This window comes from Lepidochelys kempii, chromosome 1, assembly GCF_965140285.1.
Source record: "Lepidochelys kempii isolate rLepKem1 chromosome 1, rLepKem1.hap1, whole genome shotgun sequence".
NCBI lineage: Eukaryota > Metazoa > Chordata > Testudines > Cheloniidae > Lepidochelys > Lepidochelys kempii.
Window position 1 is genome coordinate 172215449 of NC_136380.1, and position 25558 is coordinate 172241006.

Genomic DNA, 25558 nt, shown 5'->3' on the forward strand with positions numbered 1-25558 from the left:
TTTCACCAATCCAGTAACACGTGTGAACTCGTGAAGCACTACAACAGTCTTAACACTGAGTACAGACATTCCCTTTGGGCATTCCAGTCTGTCTTGCCACCCAAGCTAACTGGACTTAGTGATAGCTGGTTGAAATACCTCAAAGATCACTTATCCCAGGTCAATTTGTACCTCAGATCTCGCATCAGATACACTGGTTGTAGCCAATCCTACAGGGAATTAACTAAGGATTTATTAACTAGGGAAAAAAAATGAGTGTGTTATTTACATGTTAAGGTAGCAACACATATACACAAATACACAAAGTTATAGCTGTAGTAATCTGTCATCACTGAATGTCTTTTAGGGCTAAGCCAGGTACCTCTGTTTCCAAGTACTTGCCCTGTGAGAGTCCAAACTCCAACAGTTCAGGTCAGCTATCTTTATTTCCTTCCTCAGAATTCAGGCTGATGGGACAAGCTTTCTTGCATATAGCACCTTAATGGGTGTGAGAAGGCCATTAACTAAGTCTTTGTATCATGATTAAGGCTACGTTTTAGTCATCGGTATTTTTAGTAAAAGTAATGGACAAGTTATGGGCAGTAAACAAAAATTCATGGCCCATGACTTGTACTATAACCCCTGACTAAATCTTGGGTGCTCTGTGCCAGGAGGCACACTGGGGCACCATGGGTGCTCTGGGGCAGAGGGTTTCCTGGGGTGCTGCAAGTGCTCTGGGGGCAGCAGGCATACCAGAAGACAAGGGAGGCAAAGAGTCACTCTGGTTCTGAGCCACAGACATGTCGCTTCTATGAGGAGCTGCATTCGATTCTAGGTGGCGACCCCACCACTACCCCAAACGCTCCGTGGATACCTCCCAGGAGCCCTGGGCAACGTTGGGCAACAACGAAGAGAACATTGTTGATGAGGAAGAGAAGGAGGAGGAGAATGCACAGCAGGCAAGCAGAGGATTCATTCTTCCTGATGGCCAAGAACTTTTTTTACCTCTGGAGCCCATCCCTTCACAGGACCAATTGTTGGCCGACCGTGATGCCAGGGAAGGCACCTCTGGTGAGTACACATTTTCAATCAAACTATAGGGGTTACACATGCTATTATTTTTATGTTGAATCTGAATTAAAAAAATGGGATAGAAGTTATCGGCAGCTACTCCAGCTACATAGAGGGTGCTCTCCGAAAAAGACTGTTTATGTGCCCGGGGATGGCTTGGGAATCCTACCTTGAGATCTCTAGGAAGCTTGCATGGAGATACTCTGCAATCCTTTGCAGAAGGTTTCTGGGAAGGACTGCCTTATTTCATCCACCATGGTAGGGCACTTTCCCGCGCCACTCCAGTATTAACTTTTCTGGAATCATTGTGGCATACAGCATTGCAGCATAAGGACCAGGTCTGTACCCAGACGCTTGCAGAATCTGCTCCCTTTCCGTCTCTGTTATATGATACTGTGTATGGTCTCCTATGGGAAATGGGGGGAGTTTTAAATGCTAGCCCTTAAACCGTAAGCAATTCGATAAGTAATCCACCCGTTTGTTGAATTCTGGGTCACACAACCACACTTTCCCGAGTGTGCCCTGATTGTGGTTGGAAGGGATCACTGCATACTGCAGCCAGCATTTTAAAAAAATGGGGAGGGACGACACTTCCTGTTTGTCTCCCTTCCACCCCAACCCAGTACCGCTTTTGTAACACAAACTATTTGTCGGGCTTTACACTGGTGCCTGTCCTCAAGCACCATCCAGGTTGCTATGGGAAAGGGGGTTGTGCTGAGGTAACAGCCATTGATTCCAAGGATGTTTTAACAAAGGCTGCAGCACAAGACCTCTCTCCCATGCCACGTGGCTTTACTTACCATGGCTATAGCAGCAAACCGACTCTTGCAATAGCCAGTGGTTGTGATTACATTGTGGTTTGCAGGGAAGTGCACTGAGAGGTGTTTCTTTTATAAAAAAGATTTAACCTTACACCAGAAACAATGTATGCACTGTCAATGCTACCCTTGTGCTTTGTATTCTTTGCAGCTGAAACCTTGTCAGAGACTTTCCCAGATTAGAAGGCAGAAAAAGAAGAATCGGGAAGACATGTTCAATGAGTTAGTGCGTGCCTCTGAGAGTGACAAGACAGAGCTCAGCACATGGAGAATTGCACTGTCGGAAAGCCTGCACAATGACTGCAAAGACAGAGCAGGGAACAAGAGCATGACACGCAGGATGAGATGGTGTGGATTATGAGGGAGCAAACAGACATATTAAAGTGTCTGTTGAAGTTCAAGAAAGGCAGCTGGATGCTAGAGCCCCGCTGCACCCTATGCCGGACCTGCTGCCATCATGGCCCATTTCTACATCCTCCTCTCCCAGACATCCTAGGATGTGTTGTGTTTATGTGGGGAGTCTGGTATCCCTTGCACTCAACTCCAGGGGAAGGTACAAGGACCAGAAGGCACCCATTCTCTCACCTTTGATTGTTATTGCAGTGCAATTGTAAGCAAGTGGTCCTTGTTTCTACCCTCCCCCCCACAAGTATTATCAGCCCTTTTGCCCCAGTTTATCTTACTTTTCTTTGCTGTCTCTCAGTGTTTGTGAGCATAATAAAAATTAACGGATTGAGAAGAAAAGGCTCTTTATTCATTGAGGACACAGCGGTTAGCGGGGGTAGAGTTTACAGGGGAGTACACGCAATGAAGGGAACAGCTCAATAAGGAACAACACACACAAATGTCACATTACTGTGGGTCATTGATGAGACTACTTTTCAAAGTCTCACGAAGATGCGGCATGCCTCACTCTGCCCTTCCCATTGCCCTGGTGTCTGACTGCTCAAAAATTGTCTGCCAGGTGATCTGCCTCCAACCCCCAGCCTGCCAGACACATTTTTCCCTTTGTTTCACAGATATTATGGAGCACACAGCACCAACAGTGGGAATATAGCTTTCACTGGGGTGTACTCTAATAAGCAAACTATGCCAGTGGGCTTCTAAATGTCCAAAGGCACATTCCGTCACTATTCTTCACTTGCTCACCCTATGGTTTAACTGCTCCTTACTGCTGTCCAGGCTGCCTGTGTATGGCTTCATAAGCCAGGGGAGCAAGGAGTAGGCTGGGTGTCCCAGGATCACGATTGGCATTTCAACATCACCAATGGTTATTTTGCAGTCTGGAAAGAAAGTTCCTGCTTGCAGATTTCTGAAAAGACCGGATTCCTAAAGCTGTGCGCATCATGCATCTTTTCCTGACCATCCTATGTTGGTGTTGGTGAAACAGCCCCTGTGATCCACCAGTACTTACAACACCATTGATAAGTACCCCTTTCAATTTATGTACTCTTTAGCAAGGTGGTCTGGTGCTAAGATAGGGATATGAGTTCCGTCTATCGTCCCACCACAGATACGGAACCCCATCACGGCAAAGCCATCCACTTTGACCTGAGTGTTTCCCAGAGTCACTACCCTTCTTAGCAGAAGTCTTTTGATTGTCCTGGCAACTTGGATCACAGCAGATCCCACGGTAGATTTACCCACTCCAAACTGATTCCCCACAGCAGCTGTCTGGCACTGCAAGCTTCCACAGAGCTATTGCCACTCACTTCTCAACTGTCAGAGAAACTCTCCTTTTAGTATTGCTGTGCTTCAGAGCTGGGGAAAGCCCTTTGCACAGTTCCATGAAAGTGGCCTTGCACATTTGAAAGTTCTGCAGCCACGGCTCGTCAACCCACAGATGCATAACAATATGGTCCCACGATTCAGTGCTTGTTTCCCGGGCCCAGAAGCGGTGCTCCACTATGTCAAGGTGATGCACAACAGTCGCCAGCATCTGCGAATTGCTCCGCTCCATGGCTTCCAGAAGGACTGTTTGCGATGGCATCACATTGCTCTGTGTGGTTCGGCTAAGCAAATACTGTAGGATAAGACGTGAGGTGTTTGTAATGCTCACAACAACAGTGTACTGCTAAGTGGGGACCATGCTTACCGTGCTATGGCATCTGCGCAGGTAACCCAGGCTTAGAAAAAAAGGCATGAAAAAGGCTTGGTTTGTTTGCCATTGACTTCAGGAAGTGAGTGAGGGAGGTGCATCATAGGAGGCTAATCCCATGTTCCCATAACCACCTGCACAAATGTTTTGGTCCCATGAGGCATTGCAAGCCCAACTCATCATTCCACTCAGTTCCATGCACTGTGGGATAGCTACCCACAGAGCAGCGCTCTGAGTCGATGCAAGCCCTGCTAGTGAGGATGCACTCCGCTGACATAATGTGTATAGTGCGGACATGCAGAATTGATTTGCTTAAATCGGGGAGTCAGTGTTGACTTAAATAAAATTTACCTAAATTTATAGTTTAGGCATACCCTTAGAATGAATCAGGTAGAACAGGGACTTGAGCCTGACTCTCCAAAGTCCCAAGTGAATACCTTAATCCCTAGGCAATCCTTCTCTCTGTTCCACTTTGTAGAAATACTTAAATGTTCACAGAGCCAGAGAAAATGATTATATGGCCAGAACACTCACCTGGGTTTGGGGTGAACTACATTCAAGACCCTGCTCTGAATCAGGGAGAGCAGGGACTTGAATGTAGGTCTCCCACATCCCAGGTGAGTGCCCGAAACATTGAGCTATTGGCTATTCTAGGGTAGGGTACTCTTTCACAGGGAACATTTCACTGGTTGAGAGAGAAAGTTTTGTGCAAACCAATACATTTCTATTGAAACATTTCAGTTTCAATAAATTGGCATTTTCTGCCCTCCCCTCCCACAAAAAAGTGTAATTGAAAAATTCCCAACCAATTCTACTGTTAATGCACTGATGGCTTGTCATCATGTAATTTAAGAAATATATAGTAGTTGAAGTTCAGTAAAAATAATGCTGTGTGCTTCAGACCTCAGTTGAGCAAGATACTAACACAAAAGTCGTCCTATCAAAGTCATTTATTCCCATGCTTAAAAATAGTCACATGATTAAGTCACATGCGGAATCAGTATGCTACACAGCACTTTTCATTAGAGGAGCTTCAAGGTCTTCAGAAAGCAGAACAATATCCTCCTTTTAGAGATAGAGAAAACGAGGCATAGAGTGTAAGTGACTTACCCATAGTCACACAACAAGTGAGGGCAAGGCTGAGAAGAGCTCCATTCCCTTGCTGTAATCACTGGACCACACTCCCTCTTTGAGATAGTTTTAGACAAATCTTGTAGAAAATGGTGACATAAGTATACTGACTGATAACACACACTGGGAATCTCCTTTTGAAGTGAATCTCCTTTATTAACCTATTGGTAAAAAAAAAAAAAGGTCTCTGTTCTGGTCAGTCATTTAAGAATTAACGTCTCCAGATAACCTTAAACTGCATAATAAAAGACAGGCAAAGGGCATCAAAATAGGGTAAAATGCCTTGAAAACTGAACACTGTAAATTATGTTTACTACAGCAACAAAAAGGCTGGAGTTTATAAAAACAGCTGTGCTGGTCAAGTATTGGCTAATCACTCCTCCAGAAGGGAGAAAAATAACTCTGAGAGAGCATTTTCTCCTCAGTCTCTCCCTTGGGCAAAACATCAGCATGTAAGTGAAATCCACTAGTTTATGGACTTGTTCTAAACTAAAAACAAGGAAAGCAGAGCAAAACCACCCTCAACTCAACAGCAGCTCAAACTCGAAATATTGCATATGCCACATGAGTTAAAAAAAAGAAGAGAAAGTTGAGTAGATGGAAATTGCTGAGGAGAAAGGAAGCAGTGAAATTCCAGAATGCTAGGGGAAAGGAAGTGACAACTCAGAAGCTACTGTGAGATGAAGTATGAGAGAACAGTTTGGGTCTAATAAATCTGCAAAAATGGGTAAGACAAGTTAAACAAAAGAAAGCAAAGCTCACGGAAACTGCAGATGCAAAGAGAAACAAATGGGATTCAAAGTCACTTAAGGAAACTAAGTCTAATGAGATGACCTAAAGTAGTGGACCTCAAACTTCCAGTTCAAGAAAAAATTTAAACATGAATCTTTTAAACTTATTCACTTAGTAATTTTAATTAAAGTGCCTTGCCCCTCCTCTCCTTGTACACACATGCTGGGGTTACTCTAGTCAGCTCAGTGCGGACTGGGATTTTTCCCCAGAAGAACACTCCAAAGAGTATCCTCCCTTGGGGAAAAAAAAAAATTGTGCAATAGTATGGGGAGGAGGAAAGAGTCATATTAAATTTTAGAGATAAAGTTAACACTTGTAGCGACAGCAGCAACCAGAGAAAAGGATGACATCCACCAGAGGCTGAGAAATTTACATATTCACAAGAATTTACTGTATGCAAGAGACTTTACATAATTAATTCTTTTAAATGCCAACATATTATAACAGACATCTTACTAGCCCGCTTGTTCATTTTCTCATCCTTCTTGCTATGCTACTCCCTCATTCTATTTTTTTCTACTGTATATCTTGTATTGTTTTTCCCCTCCTTTCAGTGTCTGTCATCTCATTTTTTCCTTTAATCTTTCTCATTACCCTTTCTTTTTCTTCTGTACCCTTCGTGGCACAAAAGGAGAGGCTAATATATGGCCCTAAATGCTGAAAGGCTATAATGGCTATATTATCTGTGAACATATTGTAGTAAACTCAATTTCGAGTTCTTTCTGCCTGGGGCTACTTTATATATCACACTCTGAAAAGTCTTAGAACCATGAGATTACAAATTTAAGATTGCAGTAAGAATAGGTCAAGTTTTCACCACATTACATGCTTATTGTAATCTTTTCTTCAAAGAAATGAATCTGTGTTGTGCCATTTTCTTTTCCCTTTGAAATTTTGGTCACTAAAATAAAATATCAACATTTTAAATGTTGCAATCTGTGAAAGGTGCTTTATTACTTCAGCCTTTTCAATAGTTCGTATTTTGATTTTCCTGCCCCTCCACTGCACACACACTTTACAGCAGGGGTCTCAAAGTCCCGGCCCACAAACCTCCCCAATGTGGCCCGCGGGGGTCCAGCAACTGCAGCCCCGGGACAGGGCTGTGCCTCCACATGCTGCCACCACACCAAGCACCCCTGTGGCCAATGGGAAGCTGTGGGTGCAGTGCTTGGGGGCAGCAGCGCACAGAGGCCCCCTGTTAGGATATAGGGATTCAGGCCTGTCTGTAAAGGCCTATTCTCTAAGAATTTAGGTGTATTCTTATCACTTAGCTAGTTATAGAGGTATAAAAAAAAGAATCAAAATCACTGTCTGCCGGTGTAAGGGCCTTCTCTTGCTGTGACAGTCTGAGGCCCTGTGCTTAGGCTAAGGCCTTTGGCTGAGCAGCAGAGGCAGCCATAAGCTGGGAAGCGAACGGTCACATCCTCACATTCCAAACTAGTCACATTGAAAGAAGGTGCTATTGGGCTGCTAGGAATACAATCCTGTCCTGATAATGCCTATTGCCTCCAGAGAAAGGGAAGTGCCTAGAAGATGTAAAAGGAAAACTTAGTTTGATAGCACCCTGTCTGGCAAGAACTCACTTATTGATAGCTGGGATGTGAAATCCTCATTTCTGTGTTGTTCTATCATTGTAGTCCCCATTCCCTATTGTTTGTCTGTCTAATCTCTGTCTGGCTCTGTGATTGTTTCTGTCTGCTGTATAATTAATGTTGCTGGGTGTAAACTAATTAAGGTGGTGGGATATAATTGGTTAAATAATCTTGTTACAATATGTTAGGATTGCTTAGTTAAATTTCAGTAAAATGATTGGTTAAGCAGAGCTCAAGTTTTACTATATTGTCTGCAGTCAATCAGGACATGTAACGGGGAGAAATGGGAACAGGGAATGGGGATGGGGAAATTGGAATCATGTTTTGCTAAGGGGGGAATGGGAACTGGGACATAGGTAAGGCTCTGTAGTGTCAGAGCTGGGAAGGGGGACACTAAGGAAGGAAACTGGAATCATGCTTGCTGGAAGTTCACCTCAATAAACATTGAATTGTTTGCACCTTTGGACTTCGGGTATTGTTGCTCTCTGTTCATGCGAGAAGGACCAGGGAAGTAAGTGGGTGAAGAAATAAGCCCCCTAACAATCCCCGTCCCATCCTGACTTGGAGCCCCAGGTAAGCGCCACACCCCCCAACCCCCTCCCAGAGCCTGCATCCCCTCCCCCTTCTCACACACCCCCTCCTGCCCCCGAACTCCCTCCCAGAGCCTGCACCCCTCCCTCCTCCCCCTCATCCTGCACCCCCAGCTCAGAGCTTGCACCCAGCACCCAAACTCCATTCCAGAGCCTGCACTCCAGACCTCCTCCCCCACCCAAACTCCCTCCCAGAGCCTCAGGCAGGTGGGGGGCAGAGTTTGGGGGGTGGGTGGGTTCTAGGCCGCATGTGTTTCCCACTGGGAGGATTTGAGGACTGGCATTGGCCCTAAGGTAAATTGAGTTTGAGACCCCTGCTTTACAGGCTCACTGAACTGTGGAGAAAAGCACAGTGGCCAGCACAAAACAATGAAGATCAAAGATTAAAAAAAATCAAAAGTTTCAAAGCCCGCTTTCTTATTTAACATAAGTTTTGAGATTATTAATTTTCTCAGAGGTCATTCCTTGTTAGAGAGTATAATGGACAGAAAAAGAGACTCAACATGATTCAATGGTCTTCTAAATATTATTAGAAGAATGAGAAGCAGTTCAAGGATAGAGCGCAGACTCAATGTGTCTGCTGAATTACAACAATTGGGCAACACTGAATGCAAGAACTCCACTCTACTGAATTACTGAACAAAACTGGGGATGCGTTGCTATGTTAACTTTTCTGATAATCTTTTAAATCACTGTGTATACCTGCTGAACATAACATTGTAGATTATAAATTAGTCTCACCAATTCAAAACTATTCTGTTCTCCCTTTATATACAGAAGTTCGATTGCTTTCAATAGGTGATCTGTGCATCCTGAGGGGAAAAGTAGACTAGTACTACTTACACATCTGGTGTAAATCTGCATTGCTCCGTGGAAGCCAAAGGAGCTACACAGAATTATGCCAGCTGGGGATCTGGTCGAGGGAAACAAAGACATATGTTATTGATTCATCCAATGTCATATTAAAATCCATGGAAAAGTGGGGAACAGAAGTCAGGTCTCTTGATTGCTATGCCCCTTTCTGCTCTAACCATTAGGAAATGCTGCCTCAGGTTTCCTTCAGTAATTAACCCATAACAAGCCAAACAAATGGTAGGAGGCTATGGAGAGGTATCAGAAGGGAAAAAAATAGCAAACCAGGTTCCAGGATTCTCCCTGATATTTTGGAATATCAGGAGCAACGTCCTACATTTTAGAAGTGGAATCATAATTCAGTGGGTGAGTTTCTTATGTGGTCCTGCAGATATCAGTCCTTGGTCCTACACTTAATACTTTTTCTCAATGACCTGGAAGAAAACATAAACTAATCACTGATAAAGTTTGTAGAGAACATAAAACTGGGGGGAAAGGGGTGTGGTAAATAGTGCAAGTCACTGACACATAGCGATCTGGATCATTCGGTAAACTGGGTGCAAGCAAACAATGTGTTTTTAATAAGGCTAAAGGGAAATGTACACATCTAGGAACAAAGAATGTAGTCCATGAATATGTTCCTGAATGAGGGATAAAATCCATTCCTGTGGCAACCACAAGACTAGGCCCTAGGCTCCGCTTAAGTCCTATTTTAAAAGCTCTAGTGGGACTGAAGTGGTGCATGGGCCTTGTGCTGCATCTCTGCACAGGGATGAATGTCACCCTATTTGATCAGTTCTACAGCTGGTCAAATACAACTCTGCAATTATTCATAGTACATTCTATCTTTTCCACCTATCAGTCACTAGTTGGGAAATTCTTACATGTCCCACCCCACCCTTATTTGATCTGTTCTACAAGTTTCCTTTATCATCTTTTCTACCTACCTTCAGTCTAAGGTACCGATCATCAGTGTATTCAGTGGATACTCTCTGTGCAGCTTTGCTCTGTTTTGTATATTCATGTGAACTGTCTTTTCTTTAAAACATAAAGAGAAAGTTTTCATAGTGATTTTCTGCAGCCAGATTAGTCACCAGGAATACAAGGGTGATGAACAAGAATACAAGCAACAGCAGGCTTTAATGTTGCAGCTGCCGGCATCTTTTAGATTTTCCTTTTATGAAATATATGATGATTATAAGAACGGGAGAAATGAGCGCTGTGTCCTCAGTCACCAACTGTGCTTGACAAACAGAAAGCAAGCAGTGCTTAAACTGGAGAGCTATGTATTTTATATGTTTACAAAATTCTTGACTTGTTTTTCATGTAATTGCCTCTCTTGATCATGCAGTTTGACACATTCAGATAGCAAGAGTAAAGCAGACACTCCTACTGCAGCTGATTTAATTATTTATATTTTATTTCATGTATGATGGATTCAGACATTAGTTCATTTTTTCTTTAATGACTACACCATCCATCAGTGAAAACTGAAATAACCACTTTTGATCCACTGCTGTTTTAGGCCTCTATCCTGTGTTAACATGGAGATATTTCAGAGAAAGCAGGGTAGAATGTGCCATATACTCTGTAGTCCTATGCATTATGATTCTCTCCAAGTGCAGTTGGACATCAGTTTTACCTATAACTTTCTGAAGTTATTAAAACTAAAATACATTAGCAAACAGAGGGTTAGATTCAGCCCGGTTTACTCACACCAAGTAGAACTTTACTCCATGTGTAATCGATTTACTCATTGTGGGAAAGGGTACTGGGATGTGATTGCAGGGATATTACATATGATCAACCAAATCTTTAACAAAAATGAAGTTACTAATGTTTTGTTCATAAAGAATACTGGGTTGGATTCAGTAGTCTGTTTTGGCCCTTTGCTCTACTCAGCTACTGAGACAGCATGAAGTGGCTGTCTTCTGGCTGTAGCTGGGCAGAAGTAAATTTCCTTCATGTTAATGAACTTTGCACTGGTGTAAAGCTGGTGGAGACAAATCCCCAGACACCAGTTTCCCCACCATGATCACTACCACCACTGCAGAGAATGGGAGGACTCATGTCTGAAGCATTCTGGAGGCAAGGAGAAATGGAAAGGGAAGATGGCAGAGAACAGCTCCTCTATGCCCAAGTCTCTACTGGCATTAAAGGTCCCTGAGGGACCTTATGCCAATAGTTTAAGTCTGACCTGCTCTTCAGGAGCATCTGTAAGTTATACTGGGGCTGGGCACTGAAGATTCTAGCAACAGTGTAGAATCAGGGAGCGCTAAAGCACATTTGAAAATCTGGCCACTTAGTTGTTATATTTATGGGCCTTAGACACAAGTCATATTTCAAATGTTATTGCCTATGATAAGTGAGATACTACCACATCCCTACAATTGTTCTATGTCCCAGCCAACTCTGGAACCCCAAAACCTTCAAATAATTTTAATGAAGAGTAATTTAGCTTTGCCAATAATCCTGAATTTCATGAGACTCCCCCAGATTGGACAAATATATCCTCAATCCCTCAAGTCTTGCTTGCTGAACAATCAGTAGGATTCCAAATTATTTGGGGATTTATAATGTAACTATTAGAGAGCAGAAAATAAGTTTTTTTTCCCTCATGGAGTATTTCAACAATGTATTTTTAAAATAGTTTTTTAATCAAAACCTTTTCACTTTTTCAATGAAGAGAATTTTTTTTCCCATAGAAACCAGACAGATTTTGTGAAAAATTGTGGTTACTGAAAAATCCAATTTTGCACCAAAAAAAAAAACAATTTTAATGAAAAGTTTCCTACCAGAACTATAGATGTGTTATTACATTTCTTCAATATGGGCCTAATGGTTAACATTGCTGGAAACATTGCCATTGACTGCTTTGGGAGCAGAATTAGGTTCCTTGTGCATTTAGGGTAACCACCTCAATTAGTTCAGAATAAGTACAGTTCTGCCACCCTTTAGTTATACAGGAAAGATAACAACATTTCATTATCCCTGCATCCAAGACTTAAGGGTATTTTAGCCCCAAACAGCCAAAATTTATCACTTTGGCAAAGCATGTATGTCTGTTGATTATCTAGGAAAAAGTAGGTGTGACAATGCAAATATGGTCTGCTCTTGAGATCCTTCCCCCCATTTCATAAATAGATGGCAGGGAGAGCTAGTTGATACCAATAGCTTACATATTGTAAAAAGAAAAGGAGTACTTGTGGCACCTTAGAGACTAACCAATTTATTTGAGCATGAGCTTTCGTGAGGTACAGCTCACTTCATCCGATGAATAAATGCATCCGATGAAGTGAGCTGTAGCTCATGAAAGCTCACGCTCAAATAAATTGGTTAGTCTCTAAGGTGCCACAAGTACTCCTTTTCTTTTTGCGAATACAGACTAACACGGCTGTTACTCTGAAACCTTACATATTGTAATACACTGCTTTAGGGGTGTTGTACTTTCACATCACAAGGAAAATTATTAAGTCATTACTTTTCACACCTCTACTTTTGTCAACAAGAATAAATTATTTTTCCTTTGAATCAGAATGCCTTACAGATATATGAGAAAGTGAGACCTCTCAGCAAGATTTTTTTTTAAACACATTTATTACTGACCATGCAGCACTGGCATTTAATACCCTGAATCCAGATTCTAGGTTAATCAGAGTCTTCAGTAGCTGGAGTTCACTTTGAAAGGCACAGTAGAGAAAATAAAAGCCTAAATATGGTACAAATTGACCTGTGCAGAGCTTCAGTCTTAAGGACAGTTTTCCTGTCACTAACACAGCTGAGGGCAAAGATATGCAACATTCTGTTCTGTCTGAACATACTTTGAAATATTGCTTGAACAGCAAAAAAGTGCTAAAGGTTATAGATATAATGAAACTATCTGAGAAGCAATGAACAAAAGTGAATTGACAAAACTAGTATAGTTGTTTATGTCTTAGAGGAAATATTATAGTGGGTGGTTCCAATTCACCCTATAGGTAATTAATATCTTCTATAGACTAGAATATCCTGAAGTAACAGAATATTTTATTTTTATTGTTTTGTTGTTTTTTAAACTAACACAGCAGAGGTGATAGATATGTACTAGCTGCTATGACACATACTGTGGCTAATTCTGACATTATATGTATGCCGTGTGGCTTACCTGCTCAACAGTCAGTTACAGCTGTGTCTCCGTGTCCCTTCTCTCCGAGCTCCACTTTCCAGTTGTTTCTGTATTGCAAGCAATTCGGTGAAGTTTGGCATTACAGCCAAATCAATATTGCTCCCATTTAGGGCAAACAAACTCCCAGAGTCAAAATAAATAGCATATACACACACACCCTTCAAACCAAAAACTATTTCTTGCCATTTCCTTCCATTAGGGTCTGTCTGACTTCTACCCTTTCCAGGGTATAACAATATTTCATCCTCAGGCAACTGCTTCCTTTCCAAATCCTTCCCTTTGTATGCTTTTTTTTTTTAAACACAGCAACACCAAGGAGTGCCATAGGGGATCCCAGACATTCCCTCTACACCAGGGTCCATGCTTAGGGCCCTGTACTATAGGCAGCTGTCAACTCTCAGTCTCCAAACTTGCCTACTTCTTTGCTTCTTTCTATGTCTGACTCTCTTTAGGACCGTCTCCCTAGCCTCTTCCCTACATTCTCCACCATACTCTTTTGTGGGTTCTAGTCTCAGCTCCCAGTCCACACAGACTCAAACTGGTCTCTGTTCAGACTCTCAGCCCCTTCAGATTGTTGCCAACAAGTTGCAACATCTGCTTTCATACCTTTTTCCTGTATTTCTCACTATTTTGAGCCACAGCCAGCCTCTTTATATTCCCCAGCAGGCCTCACTTCCATCCTGGAGTTGCATGACCCTGCAGGGACTACAATTCCCAAAATACCTGGTTTTTAAAGGGACAGAACATGGAGGTGGGTTGCACTGGCCCAGGTTAACCCTTAAAAGGGCCGTCCCATGCTGTGACAGCACAGCTTGGCATTAAACTTCTGAATCTTTAAATAGTTGTTATAGGCTAACATCTTCTGATGTTCTTACCAATTCAAAATTGTGCTTGGAGTCAATGGGCGTTTTGGCTGAATAAGGCATGAGTGAAAAAACAAGTAAACATCTCAGAATTTGACTCTATATAAATACATTGTACTGGCACTCTTGAGAAAATAGGTTCCCATAGCTGAACGTGGCTGGGTACTGTGGCAAATTGCTGGCACGATTTTGATGGGTCCCACACTTCCTCTTCTTGTGTGGGGAGTTCAGGGTGCAATTTCCTGCCCCTGAACTAGGGTATCTACTGTCCCACTAGTAACCCAGAGAAGGGTAGTGGAGAGGGAAGGACCTGGGCCCGCCCTCTACTCCAGGTCCCAGCCCAGGGGCCCTAGGGATAGTGGCAAACCACTTGAACTAGTGCTTCCTTCCCCTGGGCTACTTCCCTCTCCTGCTCTTCAGCTTGTGGGGCTTCCTGCCCTCACTCTGCACAAGCTGGATGTCTCTTTACCTCGGGTCTTGGTCTTCTAGCCAGCCACGGCATTTCTCCTCTACTTTAACTCCTTCAAGCTGCTCTCTGCTCCAACTCCAAACCACTCTGCTCCAACTCCTCCCCCTGTACGTTGGTAAATTCTGGCTCCTTCTCAGGCTCAGGTTGGCCACCCCTGCCCTATTATCACAACCTGGAAAATTTTGGTCATAGAATAAAGGATTATAGGTCACCACTCCTGTGAATATACTGAGAAGGGATATGGTATGGAAGAGGAGGGTGGCCATCCTAATCAGTGACCCCCCTAAATGTAATGAGCGGGTCATCTTTCTACCCCTCAAGATCTAGAAGGCTGAAAAGGATCATCCAGCTGATGTGTGTAAAGGGACCACCCTGGGTCCATTGGAAGGGAATAGAGTACTGAAAATGACAGGAAATAAACGGCCAATTGCACTTTGAACCAAGTTAATGTTATTAGATTTTTTTTCAGTTTTGTTTGGATTTTGCGGGGGGTAATAGTGAACTATTACCAAAATATTGTGTGGGGGGGGAGAGAGAGAGAGTGTGTGTGTGTGAGAGAGAGAGAAAGTGCTAATTAAAGAAAAATTTTCAAAGAGTTACTGTAACTTTTACAGGTATGTAACCATGATGTATTTTTAAAAAGAATAATTGATGCAACTGGATTAAGTGACTACATTTCACACACTTCCTGCCCAAATTAATGCTTGAAGTAAATATATACTTTTTTATTTCTTGTGCATAGAAAACCATGATTCAGCCATGGCATAGCTCATGTCACTACGAGGATTTCAAATCCACTCCGCCATGCCAGAAATAGATGGTTCAATGAAAGTAAATGGCATGCTCTGAGATTTTAACATTTTGCTCTTCCCTAAAAATAAACTACAATTAAACAATGGTATAGCAAACACAACTAAAATTAACCTTCTTAAAATGTAAACAGATGGAACAAAATGGGGTGGGGAGAGGATTTAGATGCCCTCCAAAATAAAAATAAAATTGTGAAAGAGAATGAAAGGTAATACTAAATAAAGGGCACAACAGTGGTCATTCTAAAAATATCTTTACCAATATAGCTCCCAAGATGCCTTGGCAAGACAGTTCTTTATAAATATTATTATTATTGCTCTAGTATAGCAACTTCCTGTTTGTCATCTGTTTCTAAAGGTCACTCGGTAATACTCTCCTAAAAGAAAGATTGGGAATATTTATTTGTAAATAAATATATTCCAGGATAATTTTAATGACACTTAACTATCCATCGATGTGAAATCACCCCTAACAACTGCACTGTTTCTTCATAGTGTAATTACAGTACAAGATAAAGGTCCCATACGTACAATTTACCCCTAAGTAAATAATAGGCTATGTTGATAATTACAAACACTGCTGAGCTAACAAAATTAAAATGTTTTTTTTCTCAAATTTCCCTTATAATCTTCCCTGTAGGCAGTTCCTCTATTATATATGAGCTGTATAGAAGCCTGAAGCAATTGTCATAATGCTGAACTATTGGTTTGAATTGCTCCTACTGCCAGCAGCAAACAATAATTTATCACATTTGTGGATACACAAGTTGTCAATTCATTTTTCAATCTAAACATTGTATATAGCGAGGTGCAAATAGTTACTCCAGTTTTGGTTTGTAAATTAGTTCCTAGGTAGCTTTGAGTCCAGGAACTACAATTCCCAGGATGCACCGGGGGTGGGAGGAAAGAGAGAAGAAAGAAGAAAAGGAAAGGGAAAAGTGAGCTTTGTGAAAGAGTGAGAGGGATGAACCTTACCTTTGCTGTTATCAAACTTCCTGAGTCTTCCTCAGAAGGCTTAGGGGCAAAACAAACTGGCAATCAGCATAAAAGAATCCTGATTTTTTGTTTATTGCCAGTGACTTGTCCATGACTTTTACTAAAAATACCCATGATTAAATCGTAGCCTTATTTATAGCACATATTTGTCCTGCAAATGGGGAAGGGGTAAAGGTCACAAAGATTAAAAAGCTTTTTTCCAGGTGTAATCTGATTTTTACTCAACCTCAGAATAAACATAAAGTAGGGGTTGAGTGAGGGAGGAGAAGAAATAGTGGAATACTCACCCAGTCAGATCAGCCTCACTTCCCAGCCCTTATCCTCTGAGGAAAGCTCCTTGCAATAGGAGAATAGGGCCACCAGTCCTCCTTGAGTGGGCCCCAGGCTAACAATCCAAGCACAGAGAAGAATGTACCTCTGCTCCATTACCCCCTGCTGCTGGCTTCTTTCTTCCCTTCTCCCTGTGTGCATGTGGTCATTAAAATAAGTCTGGTGTTTCCGGCTCTTGAAGCCTCCCTTTTGATCTCCAAAAGGCCAGTGCATCTTATTTCATGTCCAGTCCTGCAAAAATAGTCTCAACTGCACAAGTAGTTATTACTCAAGTGAGTGCTCCCAATCATTCCTCTGCAGGGATTACTGGGTGAGGCTCTATGGCCTGTTTTATGCAGGAGGTCAGACTAGATGATCTATTAATCTGCTCCATGAGTAAGGATTATTCACATAATGTTCCATGTGCCTTAAGTGAGAAAGATAGAAGGTTCTATCAACAGGGGGTGGTGGTGTTAATAGAATTCAGAACTATTACTAATGTGCTTCTTGCCAAGTGCCTGCCAGATGGCTTTTTAGGGAAATAGTGCATGATACTGACAATCAAGGGAAGGAGAATTAAGCATAAACGGAGATATTATTTCTGATTCAGAAAAGCGATGCACACAATAGTATAATATGTTACAGAGTTGCCAACTCTTATTAAGAGTCTCATGATATTTGGGGGCTTTCTTAAAGCTCCAGCTCCTGAGATCATGTGATTATGTAAGAATCTCAGATCTCTCTCTCTCTCATACAAAGGACATTTCTAGCCCTCAGAATTGCAAAGGAAATCTTGCAAACGTGAACCCTAAAGCCTCAAAAAAGCCAGAAGTCACATACCAAGAACCTACAATTAATTTTAAAAATATTATTTTATGCTTTTTAACCCAATCTCATTATTTTGGATGGGGCTGACTCATGGTTTTTGAATGCTTGGCGTTAGCAAGACTGTTATTTAGTATTATTTGATATTCATGGCTGGGTAACACACACACACACACACACACACATATGGTTCCTAGATTCCTATTTTACCAGTATTACTACAAATGTTAGGTGATCCTTATTATTGTGAATCAAGATCTGACCACCAAAAATTGAAAGTTTCAGGATGAATTACACCAAACTATTTTTAACCTGGATAATACTTATCCAAAAATATGCACTTTACATACTTTAAAATCTAATAATATTTATAAGTTCAAAGGACATAGTATGGAAATAAGTAAAAAAGCAAATGTACATTGACTAACATTTCTCCACAGAAATAGTGTGTGTTTGATTTACAAATTTCAATAAACTACCCCTTAATACGAATTATTGAAATTGATGGTAATTTAAAACAGCAATGTATATAGAAATTGCATCTCTAAAAGGTCCTTCATGGAAATATTTGCTCAGTCATTATTCTGTGTCAGGAGCACACACCTGAAAAAACACATTTTGTTTGACTGCTGTGCCCTGAATACACATACTGTAGAACAAAACTCTAGTGGTTTAGTAATAACTTGACAGAGGTAAAAAAGTATCTGTGGGTAATATTTTAATGTCTTCCTTCCTTTCTCTCTTACACTGGATAAATTATTCATTTGTCATTTATTATGCATATTTTATGGCAGTTTTAAAAGAATTAATTATTTTATGCAACTGAAATGTACATACTAGATTTAGGTGAAGTTTTTGCATAATGCCATTTTAAGCAGTGTCATGTGAAATATTGCAATAAGTTATTGACCGAGTCTAAGAAAAGGTTATAGAAGAGTATTTTAGTACCGGTACTTGTTCTGTTATGGGGACTTTTAACAGATTTAAGAAAATGATTATAAGTCATCCCACAAGCTATTGTGCAGGGAAGATCCCCACACTCATTTGAAACCCCACTGATTTCAGTGGGGCGTAGTGCAGTCTTGAGGATCCACCTTGCAGGATCATAGCTTTGATTGCATAGTGACTGTTCATGGTTTCACCCTGCATATCTATTGTAACATGCTGCATAAGTATTGGTTGATCACAGAATGACTATGAGCTGCCAATGTGATATGGCCATGAAAAAAGCTAATGCAGTCTTGGGATGCATCAGGCGAGGTATTTCCAGTAGAGATAAGGAGGTGTTAGTACCGTTATACAAGGCACTGGTGAGACCTCATCTGGAATATTGTGTGCAGTTCTGGTCTCCCATGTTTAAGAAGGATGAATTCAAACTGGAACAGACACAGAGAAGGGCTACTAGGATGATCCGAGGAATGGAAAACCTGTCTTATGAAAGGAGACTCAAGGAGCTTGGCTTGTTTAGCCTAACCAAAAGAAGGCTGAGAGGAGATATGACTGCTATCTATAAATATATCAGAGGGATAAATACCAGAGAGGGAGAAGAATTATTTAAGCTCAATACCAATGTGGACACAAGAACAAATGGATATAAACTGGCCATCAGGAAATTTAGAATTGAAATTAGATGAAAGTTTCTAACCATCAGAGAAGTGAAGTTTTGGAACAGCCTTCCAAGGGAAGCAGTGGGGGCAAAAGACATATTTGGCTTCAGGACAAAGCTTGATAAGTTTATGGAGGAGATGATATGGTGGGATAGCCTAATTTTGGCAATTAATTGATCTTTGACTACTAGTGGTAGATATGCCCAATGGCCTGTGATAGGATGTTAGATGGGGTGGGATCTGAGTTACTACAGAGAATTCTTTCCTGGGTGTCTGGCTGGTGAGTCTTTCCCACATACTCAGGGTTTAGCTGATCGCCATATTTGGGGTCAGGAAGGAATTTTCCTCCAGGGCAGATTGGAAGAGGCCCTGGGGGTTTTTCACCTTCCTCTGCAGTGTCACTTGCTCGAGGATTTTCTGCACCTTGAAGTCTTTAAACCACGATTTGAGGACTTCAATAGCTGAGAAATAAATTAGGGGTTTGTTACAGGAGTTGGTGAATGAGATTCTGTGGTCTGCGTTGTGCAGGAGGTTACACTAGACGATCATAATGATCTTAAAGTCTATGATTCTATAAGGCTGAATCCTCTGCAATAGGGTGAACTTTATATGTAATACACAATGGACTAAGCAGGGTAAAAGCTTTACACCTGGAACTGTATGAAATATTCACTGTGAAAGCTGAATCCATGTGAAACTTGCCTGATTTGGGGTTTAGTTGCACAGGTAAGACTCAAGACTTTGGAACTGTTTACTATGTGTCACAGATTTCACTGAACCCAGATCTGAGTGATTTATCCACATGACCATCCTTCCTTTTTGAGAGAATGTCAGCTGGGTTATATTGCATTTTAACTATTTGACAATATTTCTTTACCAAGTCAAATCAATCTGCCAAATATTAAAACTAAGGCCAAACAACATTAAAGAGGGGCGTGAACTAAACCCCCGTATCTTGACACTCCAATACATAGAAGAAATTAGGATGTGATCCCTATCTTCATAATATTGATACAGAAAAATCCTGTACTGCTTCAACGGCATGAACTAGATAACCCAACAGGTCTTCTCCTGACTGATCTATGATTTTTATTTAGCAGACATGATTACTGTTCTACCCTGTAAACCTTGGTCATGTAAATATATCCTTAGTAGAAATGTGTATGTTAAGATGACATGGCTACCATGATTGAGGGGAAGGAAGAGACAATAAAGAATGTAAATTGACAAGAAATACTTTGCAAATTAAGGGCCCCATTGAAGCCAGTGGCTAGACTTCTGTCAGGTTCAATGGGTAAAGGATTGGGACCTTGGGAACAAAATATTTCTAAATTAATGAGAAACTAAAGTTGTTCTATATCCCTGTCACACCAAATGAAAGTATAATACTCATTTGCTGTAATACAGCTAAGCATCCTTACTGGCAGCAGAATTGTTGTAGTAATTAGTAGTAACACCAGAATTTCCACACTTTAAGTGAGAAATATAAATAATTGACATTTCCAGAGACATTGCACTTGATACTTGATTGCAAATTCATTAGCATCTTATATTCTTAACTTTAGAATAGAAATATTCAAGGAGCTCTCTAAAGAGACATTTGCTTCCCCTTTTTACAAAGTACCATACATATAGAATCATAGATTATTAGGGTTGGAAGAGACCTCAGGAGGTCATCTAGTCCAATTCCCTCCTCAAAGCAGGACCAATACCCACTAAATCATCCCAGCCAGAGGTTTGTTAAACTGGACCTTAAAATCCTCTAAGGAAGAAGATTCCACCACCTCCCTAGGTAACCCATTCCAGTGCTTCACCACCCTCCTAATGAAATAGCATTTCCGAATATCCAACTTAGACCTCCCGCCACTGCAACTTGAGACCATTGCTCCTTGTTCTGTCATCTGCCACCACTGAAAACAGTCTAGATCAGGGGCAGGCAAACTTTTTGGCCTGAGGGCTACATCGGATTTCCAAAATCGTATGGAGAGCCGGTTACAGGAGGCTGTGCCTCCCCAAACAGCCAGGCGTGGCCCGGCCCCTGACCCCTATCCAACCCCCCCACTTCTCACGCCCTGACGGTCCCCCCAGGACTCCTATCCCATCCAACACCACCATTCTCTGTCCCGACAGCCGCCCCAAGATCCCTGCCTCATCCAACCACCTCTTCTCCCTGTCCCCTGACTGCCCCCAGAACCTCTGCCCCAACTGCCCCCCGCTGCCCCATCCAACCCCCTCTTCTTCCTGACTGCCCCTCCAGGACTTCTGCCTCCATTCTCCCTGTTTCCCACCATCTGACCGCCCTGACCCCTATTCACACCCCCAGACCCTGACCACCCCCTCAAACTCCACTGCCCTCTATCCAACCCCCCCCACCCCACTCCCTTACCGTGCTGCCTGGAGCACCGGTGGCTGGTGCCGCTACAGCCACGATGCTGCACAGCACAGAGCACCGGGTCAGGCCAGGCTCTGCAGCTGCGCTGCCCTAGGAGCTCACAGCCCCATGGCCTGCAGCATTGCACCCGAGGTGCAGTGAGGTGAGGCTGCAGGGGAGGGGGAACAGCAGGGGAGAGGGTGGGGGCGGCGGTGATCCTCCCGGGCCAGAAGCTCAGGGGCTGGGCAGGAGGGTCCTGCAGATCAGATGTGGCCCTCAGGCCATAGTATGCCCACCTCTGGTCTAGCTCCATCCTCTTTGGAACATCTCAACATATAAAATCTCATAAAAGTTTGAGACCTGGAAGGCCATTTAGGCCCCTACACAACAAGCCTGCACATCACTTTAAGCATTTGAGTACAGTGCCATTGACTTCAAAGGGACTACACAAGTGCTTAGAGTTAGGCATGTGCTTAAGTATCCTGCTGAATCAGGATTATAGGCCTCATTCCTTTTCAGCTAGATGTTTCACTCATAATAATCCATCTCTCACTCCACTTCATTCCTATGCCACTGCTTTTTCATGACTGGGTAATGCACACTGTCACATGGTTCCTAGATTTTAGCATTATTACCACCAACACTAGGTTTTCATTATTATTGTGAGGCCCACATAGTACACTTGCAATCAGTGCACAGAGAGTCTAAATGGAGGGGAGGGAGTATTGCAGCCACATTCAGTGCAGGGTTTCCTGCAGAGAATGTGGACCTGCAAATAAACAGAGAGTGGGTGGGTCAGGGGAGGAATGATCTGGCCAAGAGCGTGGCAAGAGGAAATTCCTTGTTGTCTATATAATTGGCCAAAATTTTGCAAACTTTCAAATTTCAATGACTCTGTTAGGGTGGAATGGGGACTGGATATTTGTTTAAAAGTCACAAATACTTTCCTCTGTCATTTAACCAACACTAGTCACTGCCTGGAACCAGGCTAAGCACAGAAAGAAATTTAATGCAGACAGATATAGTGTTGTTCCTGCACAGTCCTCTCTGTCCTAGGGAACTCCATTAAGAAGTGGAGTCCCAGGGCCAGGCACCAAAGGAGACCCAGAGCAGCTGGGTTGAGCTAGACAGAGGGCCCAGACCTGTTTGTTCTCATGTGGGGTGTTTAGGAACTATTATAGGAATCAAGTTAACCTTCATTTTTCTAGTTCCAGTAATGTGCCAATTTCATTTACTGGAAATATCTTTGGGAAATATCCATTGGGTTATGGGAGCAAATAGAAAGGGAAAGTATAATCACTGAGCAAAGGCCTGAAACAAACCCCAGTGACGGCAACGGGAAGGTTTCCTTTTGACTTCAAAGGGCATTTGATCAAAATCAGTAAACCAAATTCTAACAAGGTGGTAGGCAACGATGGCTGCTGGAAAACCAGTGTGAAATAGGTATTTCTTCTGCTTATTCTAGCTCAGGGAATCCACAACCTTTGGCATGCGGCCCATCAGGGAAATCCACTGGCAGGCTGAGGCGGTTTGTTTACCTGCAGTGTCCGCAGGTTCGGCCGATGACAGCTCCGACTGGACGCGGTTCACTGCTCCAGGCCAATGGGGGCTGCAGGAAGTGGCGGCCAGCACATCACTAGGCCCACGCTGTTTCCCGCAGCCCCCATTGGCCTGGAGCGGCGAACTGCAGCCAGTGGGAGCTGCAATAAGCTGAACCTGTTCTAGCTCTACCCAACAATTATAAAAATGCTGCTCTTCTGGACCTCTGTGACAGGAAACATCCTTTGGGACAGCAGCTGCAGAGGAGTGTTCCAGGATCGGACTTATTGGCCAAGGTGTATCAATCTGTCAAAGCTAAGGGCTGAACAAATCTCCAACTATAGGAATTAAAAAATAATTAGTGCAGAAAGCTAAAAATGCTGAGAGTTCAGTTCCTTAAGCATAAAAAACAAAACACATTTTATCTAACTTCTGTTTCATTATTATACTCTAAATTATTTAAAAAAACTAACCAAGCAGGATTGCTCTCGCAAACTTCTATATGACTGCAAACTTAAGAGACATGAATATATTCAGTGAGGTAAAAATGATGATTATATAAAGCAAGGTGAGAATAAAGAGCAAGATACGGCAATAAGAAGATTATTGTACTTTTTGCTCATCAAACAGCAACACTGAAATGAAAACAGAGTCTCATTTTGAAAATCCCACCAAGACAGGATCATAATTTTACAACAAGTAGCAAGATAAAGAATTATTACTATAGAGTCTGCTTTCAGTTCTGAGAAAGAGCATGTTCTTTGTTGGTTTAAATAGGTGGCAAACTCTGGGACCCTACACAGGGAAGCAAGGCTGCTCTTTGGAGACATCCTGTTAGGAGGTGACTGAAAATTTCCTTAAGGTTCAGTAGAATAACTGTGGAGTCATACTGGCTTGCAGAGCTGTTTGAAGAATGGCAATACATTGTCAACAAATGGTGAAAAACATTTTTGGTAAAATGCAAAAGCAGTTCCACTAACTGGTGGCTTCGCTTGGCTACAAGACAGACGTGAAAGCGCAAGTGCCACACTCAGATGCAGAGGAAACTACTAGGGTATAGGACAGAGAGCAGGTTATGGAGGGAAATACCAAGCTCAAAGAAGGAGCTTAGGCTGAGGTGTATGCTTTTAAATAATCAATAAAACTAAATCTGAGGAAAAATGATAAATTTGCCTATATACAGATGACAAATTCTGGCCTTCCTCCTGGCCCTCAGCACAGCAGAAAAGGGCTGTGGCCAGGGGACCTCTGAACATCAGTGATTTCCAGTTGTCACAATGGGTACACAATGGGCAACCAGGCATAAGAGTAGTTTTTTGGCTGCTTTGATTTAGCCAGATGAGCATACTGATTGTTGACAAGCCTCAGGATCTTGGGGTCATTGTCGGGTCCTGTTTCAGAGGGGTAGCCATGCTAGTCTGTGTCAGCAAAAAGAACAAGGAGTACTTGTGGCACCTTAGATACTAACAAATTTATTTGAGCATAAGTTTTTGTGGGCTAAAACCCAGTTCATTGGATGCATGCAGTGGAAAATACAGTAGGTATACACACATACACACACACACACAGAGCGAGAACATGAAAAAATGGGTGTTGCCATACACACTATAACGAGAGTGAAAAATTAAGGTGAGCTATTAGCAGCAGCCAGATGAGAGACTCTGATCCACAATATGTATAGCTGATTAGCACCAGGGTGGAAACTCCTCCAACTTACAAATGAATGGTTATGACAGGTACAACCAGGGTATAACCTAGAACTGTGGGACTGCTGTGCCCCCTTAACTCTCCATCTTGGGCAGTCTCTCACAATGCTTTGCCAATGACAAGCAACAAACCCTTCCATGGGCTGTCATCACTCAGTGACCAGTGGGCAGAAGCACACCCAGCTAAGCTGCATGAATACTCTACAAGGCACGTATGAACTCTACACAGGGAAACACCAGTAAATTCCCAAGCCCACAGCCTTGCACCCCAAACGTGTAATCTTACACTGCTGAAGACCTTCTCTTGAACAGTGCAAGCTTATTCATTAGTTTGCCACTTTGACAAAGGAAAGTGGACAGGCACCAGTCTTGGTAACCTGAGCTGATTTTCCAAGCACTTTTGACAAACTCACTGGCAAGGATAAAACATTAAAATAAGTTTAATAACTTCAGAAGGATAGACTTTATGTGATTATAAGTGGTAGGCATAAAGATCAGATATAGTTACCTTAAAAATAAAAAGTAAACATGCATTCTAAATCCTAAACTTTGATTCAACTCTTGCTTAGTCTAAAACAGCTTTTCTCACCCCACTGGATGTTGCAGGTCTGTTACAGTTTAATACACAGGTTGAGTTTCCTTCTCAGCCTGGGACCAAACTCCTTAGTTTGAAGTCTATCTTCCTAGTGTTCTTGTTGCCTTCAGAGTCGGTGGGGGAGGATAGAGGAGGTCTCATGATCCCACTGTCCCTTATTTTATACCCTGAATTTATGTGCCTGAAAAAAATACTGGCCTAGGCATGTCCTGGTGGGTCTTGCTGAGTCACAGAGTTGAGCAATCCACATTGTGTGGTGCTGGTGCAACAGAATTGTAAATGTTTTACAGAATTGTAAATCTCTTGTTTACAATTCCCCAGCTTATCAATGGTCATTAAGTGCCTGCCTGGCTGGGGGTTTGTTGTCACCAGAGAGCTAAC

At 42.3% G+C, this 25558-nt stretch overlaps 1 long non-coding RNA gene across 7 annotated transcripts; it reads right to left on the minus strand.

Moving 5' to 3' along the window:
* Positions 1-2600: 2600 nt before the first annotated feature.
* On the minus strand, positions 2601-25309 carry LOC140918546 (uncharacterized). 7 transcript variants are annotated; one of them, XR_012161226.2, is made up of 8 exons: positions 25172-25309; positions 16513-16686; positions 16205-16376; positions 13068-13135; positions 9871-9961; positions 8915-9357; positions 5077-5258; positions 2601-3891 (listed from the first exon to the last, which is right to left on the minus strand). It is a non-coding gene; the product is annotated as an uncharacterized LOC140918546 (long non-coding RNA). The 7 variants fall into 7 exon arrangements; XR_012161234.1 differs by lacking the exon at positions 16205-16376 and having other exon boundaries at positions 8915-8984; XR_012161225.2 differs by lacking the exon at positions 16205-16376.
* Between the last annotated feature and the right edge of the window lie 249 nt (positions 25310-25558).